The sequence below is a fragment of the Cupressus sempervirens genome, chromosome 2 (assembly GCF_028749045.1).
Source record: "Cupressus sempervirens isolate cs-2001-9-10 chromosome 2, ASM2874904v1, whole genome shotgun sequence".
In the NCBI taxonomy this organism is placed as follows: domain Eukaryota; kingdom Viridiplantae; phylum Streptophyta; class Pinopsida; order Cupressales; family Cupressaceae; genus Cupressus; species Cupressus sempervirens.
Window position 1 is genome coordinate 135168153 of NC_143119.1, and position 6974 is coordinate 135175126.

The window sequence follows — 6974 nt, forward strand, 5'->3', positions numbered from 1 at the left end:
TCAGTAGACACATCACAAAGGTTGACACAATTGATAAATTTTATTTGGTTAAGCAACAACAGATTGCAAGAGAAGAAGAAAAGGAAACCACAACAGAGAAAATAGGATAGAAAGACATATTTGAACCTACAACAAAAACATAAGGTGTAAGTCAGATCATTATAATTAATCATAGCAGATTTGAAGAAATTGAGGACATACCAAAGGAGAAAGAACAAGAGGCCGCTCAAGCATTGGTAACATTACCAACATTTGGCACTCCTACAAAAGTCCTTTAGGAGCCGAGCACTAAAGCTATACCATTGCAGATCTTAGCACCAGGCTTAAGTTCCTCCAAGGTTGCTAAGGTAATTCACTATGGAGATGTAACTCTAGATTAAGAAATAGTGATACCTAAGTATGATTATGAAACCATAACATTAGAACAAATAGGCATAATGCAACAAGCCTTGGAAAAGAAGAAAAATTAGGAAATACTGAGAAAGGAGTATAGACAGAGGCAAGCATTACAAGAAATCAAAGACATCTTCTTAGATGCATTCAACTTGTAAACACCTGAAGAATCAAAGCCACTATTGGAACAATTATCAAAAATTTTAGAACAAGTGAACAATGAAGACTAGGCTACTAATGCAAAACTTTTGGAATGGTTTGAAAAGAAATTTCAAGGAAAAGTAAATGAAAAGATATCTAGTGACATAGCACTACAAAAAGTTGAATTAGCTATAAAAATTCAGAAAGTGAAGAAGGTACTTGAGAACATATTCTCATTATACACCAATCTATGTGATCCCACACTCTTCACTCAAGAAACAAGCCATAGAATTTCAAGTCTGGAGAGAAATTTAAAAGTATCAGGTATGCAATTACCTCAAAACCCAACTTAGAGTGAGAAGCATTTTCACTCATTGCTTTAATCACAAAGTCAACTAGCTGTGTTAACAACAGAGGAGGCTAACATAAGAGCCAAGTTGATTAATATCCAAGCCTCCCTTACCCCCCATATGGAGATACTCCATAAAGAACTAGGATATGTAGAAACCTTGTTGAAGAAAGATCCCAATCCTTCTACATCAGATGGACTTGTTCACCTTGCAGTAGAGATAGCAATCCAAATAAAGTCATTGGATGTTGCATGTGACAATTGGGATGCTACTCTTAAAATAATCATGGAGTTCCACAAATTCTTTTTGGATAGATACACCATAAGTGTATAGACCCTTTGACATAAGTGTTAAATAGGGGGAGATAAATAAGCAAGGGGGAGATGAAAGAATAAAAAGGGGAGATACAAGTGAATGAAAAGGGGGAGATAACGGAAAAGGGAAAATAACCAAAGGGGGAGCAAATAAAAGAACATAAATAGAGCATATCAGATAAAGAGTATCACATTGAAGACATAGAGTATCAATTAGCAGAGACAAATCTACTCAAAATTGAGAACATATTTTTAACACAGATTAAGCACATTAAACTCAAGGGGAGTTATAAATTTTGAGGTATATAGTCTATTAAATTTTTTTGAAATTTTGAAGTTTTGTATATAAGCTAAGTTGAGAATATATTATACTCAAGAAGGTTAGATTGATTATGTATAGTTAAGTGTTTTTGACACTCATGTCAAAGGGGGGGATTGTTGATCTCAGATTGGTTTTGACAATTGAGTGTCAACACACTTAAGTCATTTACTAAGTTCATGCCGAACTAGTAATTTATGCTGAGCATGATATAGAAGACTGTGCTGAGTCACTCAAGTGTTGAGCAGATAGACCATGCCAAGTGATTCAAGTACCAAGTAAATAGTAGATGCCAGTAGTTTAGGTGCCGAGTTAGAATTAAAATTATACTATGTGCTGAGCATTAGTAACTTCAAGTGCTGAGCAACACAGATTGGACATTTTTGTTTGTGATTGTACAAACAACTATGTAAACCATTTTTCAGCCAACCAAAGGATAGAATACAATCTTTTAAAGATAAGAACAAATTTGTATGTAGATTCCCTATGCAATTACATGCAACCAATTAGAAAAAGTGAAGAATTAACTGGAAAAAAGGATGAATCTCAGCCATAGATTCATAACTAACCCTAAGTGTTCTAGTCTTCTTAAGGAGGATGAAACCCTAAACTTCAAATATGAGCATGGAAGGAATTGAAGGAGAAGTATAGAGAAGTTTGCATGCAAAAAATAGAGCATTCATGGAGACTTAGAAGTTATAGAGAGTAAATTATAGAATTAGTTGGAGGAGAAAAAGAACAAAAGGATACAACAATTGTTACATTAGACTAGAGAGGATCAAGAAGGACATTGTATGGATTTGATCTTTAATCAAGCAACTAGAGGCAATCAAAAGATCTATGCTAAAACATCCTAATAGGTGATTTGAGTTAAATCTCCTAGGTGAAGTAGTCCTAAAAAATTGTTGTAAATCCTTTAGCAGGGTGACATTCCAAGTGAATGTTTAGAAGTCCTTTAGCTAGACACACTTCTGATAGGGTGTTGAAATTATCTAACAAGGTGGGACTTAAGAGTCCTTGTAAGCCTTTAATAGGGTCGGCCTTTCACAGGGCAAATCATGTTTCATGGTCAATCTATTGTAACCTTAATTGGCTACACTTTATTGCTACAATAGTGAAGAATTGTGGGTGTCATTCTCACCCTAGTTTTTCCTTCTCTTTGGAGGGTTTCTCCGTAATCATACCAAGTGTCAAATGTGTGATTGCTTATATGTTTACATGATTTAGATGTATGTGGTTTACATGTTATTTCAATTTATCTATTGAATGCATGAGATGGATGAGTGGTGAAAAGTTTTATGGGTTCATGTTTTAATTTTTGATTCACCCCCCCTCTCAAAAGTTTACCTTTTTACTTGTAATTCCAACACTTGGTATTGTTTTAGGTTATGATCTATTATGATCTCTTGGACAAGTAGAAAAAAATCCTCCATTGCACAAAGCTCTACTGAAGTAGAATATATTTCAGTAGCTATGAGAACTAGAAAGCTATATGGATTAGGAATTTGATTGTGAGACTATTTGGAAAACCTCTAAAGCCTGCTACTATTCTATATGACAATCAAAGTTGTATCAAGTTGTCTGAAAATCCAATGTTCCATGATTGATCCAAGCATATTGAAATTCCTTTTGACTATTTTAGAGATATGGTAGAGAGAGAAGAAATTTAGTTAGAGTATATTAATACTAGTGATCAAACCACAAATATTCTCACCAAGCCTCTTTCTAGAGTTAAAATGGAACATTTCAGGAAGAAACTTGGTATGTTTGAAATGTAATTGAGATTCATTCTCTAAATTTATTTCATTTGTAAAATTATATACTAAAGATGTTTAATGTGTAAACTCTTTTTGTCAGATGTGTGACTCTATGACTTATGGGCCCTCTTCCTATGTACATTACATTAAGATGATGATCTTTCTGATAATGTATACTTGTGTTAAACATTGTGAGATGACGAATCTACAATGTTTCCTATCATGATGGATATTATGTGACATGCTATCTTTATGTACAGATCATGATAGTAGTATCTCTAGAACATTTTGATGGATATCATGAAATGTGATACCTTTACACATCATCATTTCTTTATGAGATAATCATGGTGAGACGCCACGATGAGTTATGATAGACATCATGCGACATGATGCTAGTGCACATAACATAACTAGGGTATATGAATGTCATGAGATGTGATATTCTAAATATACTCCTTGATGTCACGAGTAAGGTGATTCTAAAAATTCATCTTAGTTATCTTCCCTAGCTAAGAGGGAGTGTTAATGTTTAGCGTTGGGAAAATATCCTAAGACTACAAATTATAATCTATATAATTAGATACCAACCAAACACATCTAAGATGAAATTTGATACACTTATGCATTGCAGATCAATCACTTTGAAATAAGTCATGATTAGTTAGTATTAACTAACTAATCAGATCTTGTATGAGATCAAATTAGTTAGTCAATACTAACTAATTCTCTAAACAAATTGTGACTCTTGAATGGAAAGATCATGACCGATTTTAAGAGGCATCTATTGAAGACAATATATATGTGCATTATTTGTTGTGGTATTGACATCAAAATCAATATATGTTCATTACCTACAACAGATCAATATCCAACATTGTCACTTATTATCACAAGTTGTTATTCAAGTTATATTTGCAATAGAAGGCCAAAGTTCTGTGTGTTCATACAGGCCGAGATTCATCATTTAGAGATTGACATTATCTCTGATCAAATTCATCACTGTAGATCGAGATTAAAGATTCGAAGACTATATTCTCAACAGATCATGCCTCTACATATAGTCTAATATAATTTTGATTCAATTACACAATAAAAAGGTTGTCATACACATAAAAATTAAAAATATATTAAATAAATATACTTAGTTACTTATAGATAAATAAGTTATAAGGACTATATTAATTTTAAAAACAATAAGAGTATAATATTGATCTTGTGAGTAATGGTGGAGAAATGATGTCTATTATTTCAAATTTTGAGGATTCTTTATGATGGTCCTTTGTTATATTAAAAAATTATACAAGATTTTCATATTTTCATATTTAATTTTTTGATATTGCTTTTGGATTCTATTGTATTTTAGCTTTTCATCAACATTTTGAATCACACTCTTTGATCCATCATCATGATAATAATACTTATCATAAAAAGTTAAATCACCTTATTGTCATTTACATTTTATTTGCATAATTAACAAATTAAATTTTAAAGAGTTAAGTAAAAGAATTATTTACCTTTTAATATAATTAAATATAGATATATTCTTGGGTGAAAAGAAAAAAATGTACAATATTACTTAAGCTTACATGTTACACAATATGTTTCTTTAATCCTCCTGATTTTAACAAGTACCATGATTGGTGTACTTGACTTTCAAATATAATCATTTTGTAAAATATATACAATATTTTAATATAAATTCAAATAAATATATTCAATATATAGATAAGATAGTTAGAGTATGATTATTTAATTAATTTTTTTAAAAATAATTGAGAGTGGTATTTATTTTGTAAATAATGATGGAGAAATGATGTATTGTGTGTTAAATTCTGAAGGTTCTTGTCACTTTGAGTCACCTTTATAGTTGTGGGCCTTATCTTTTGTGTGGCTCTAATTTTTTCTATAGTAAGCTTGAGTATGATTTGACACAACGTAATTTTATTTCATTTGTGAATTTATATTGATGTTTAAGTTGATGCATGTATGACTAGAATTGAATAAAGCTTTTAGGAACTTTGTTGGATTGCGAGGTTCATGTTCTATTAGGTTGTACCTCTAGATGTACATGAAATACTACTATTGCTAAAACAAATATTTTTAGTAAACTATTGTTCAAATACTTTAACAAGGAAAAAAAATTGGTAAAATATATAACTCAAGAGCTTTTTAGGAAAAATCAAGAAAGCTATGGCAACAATCTTTATGTATTTAAGATAAGAATATTGCAATGCAATGGAAGAAATCACTTGCATGTTGCCAAAGAAAAATTAAGTCATTCTTGAAGCCATTTAAATAAAATTTATATGTTTCATAACAACATTTACATTCCCAAACAATTTACATATAAGAAAGCAAGCATCATCAAAATTTATTATATTGATAACTTAGTAATTTATCTAATCAATGTCTCCAAGTGATATTTTGGAGGGTAGGTGAATAAATTTAACTTTATTGAAAAGACCAATCACAACCTTTAAGGAATTAAATCCATATTTAATGCATTACATATATATTACACAAATCTACCTAGATATATATTACACCAACCAAAGTGTGTTGTCTCACTTCACGGTGTGCCACAAATTTATAAAATTAAATATTTTATATAAAGTGTGCAACACCTTTACCAACTTTAGTGATTGAATTTAAAGCTTTGAGAGAAATGATCAAGGAGAAAAACAATGATTTAGTAGTGTAATAGCCCCCATATATCTATGTTTTTGTTTTGTATTCAAGGTCTATAATGATTGTTGATTAAATTATTGCTAGCAATTGCAGCATCATAGAGATATGGGAGGTCGACTAAGTAAATTTTTCATTGTTTGGATTTCCATCTCATCCTCTTATATCTTCCTACTTATCCTCTCTCCTATACTTATATATGCTAACTCACTCTCTATCTATTCCTACACATCCTTCTTCTCTCTCATACACAATACATATTTCTCCCATCCTCTTTCTCTATCTTACCCCTTTCTCGATAAATTTACTAATTTCTTATTTATCTCTAACAAATTGCAACTTAGTCTTCTTTTAGGATTTTTTATTTGTATTAGAGTTGGACAAATTTATACTTTTGATATTTACATTTCAATTCCATATTTGAAACTCTTTGTGTTATCAAATATTCATTAATGTTATATTATGACATATTTTTACACTCTAGATTGTGACATCATTTTGACATGTCTTCTTTGCATCTTATTCTCCTCCTTCCCCTTCTTCCCATTTTTATTTGTAAAATTTTGCTTCTTCTTTTTTCCTCTCTCTCCTTCTTTCCTTTTTAATCATTCTCCTTCCCCAGTCCATAGAATGTTGGTGAGTTTTTATTTTTTGGATTGTTATAACAAAAAAATATTAAATATGCACCCAAAAGTTATAATTAATATATCAGTTATAATATTGATTAATTGCAATAAATTTCTACAATCCATGATATTTTGTACTCGAGCTTCTGGGTAAGATTGTGTAAGTTTTTTTAGCATCAATGTTTTGGATCATACTCTATGATCCATCATCAGGATGTTAAAGAGAGAGCTAAGAAAGTAGAAAAATGATGATGGATCATAGAGTATGATTCGAAACGTTGATGCTAAAAAATCTTACACAATCTTACCCAGAAGCTCGAATACAAAATATAATATTGATGTTTAGTAAAAGATAAACTCAATATTTAAAACTAATTTCATACTTC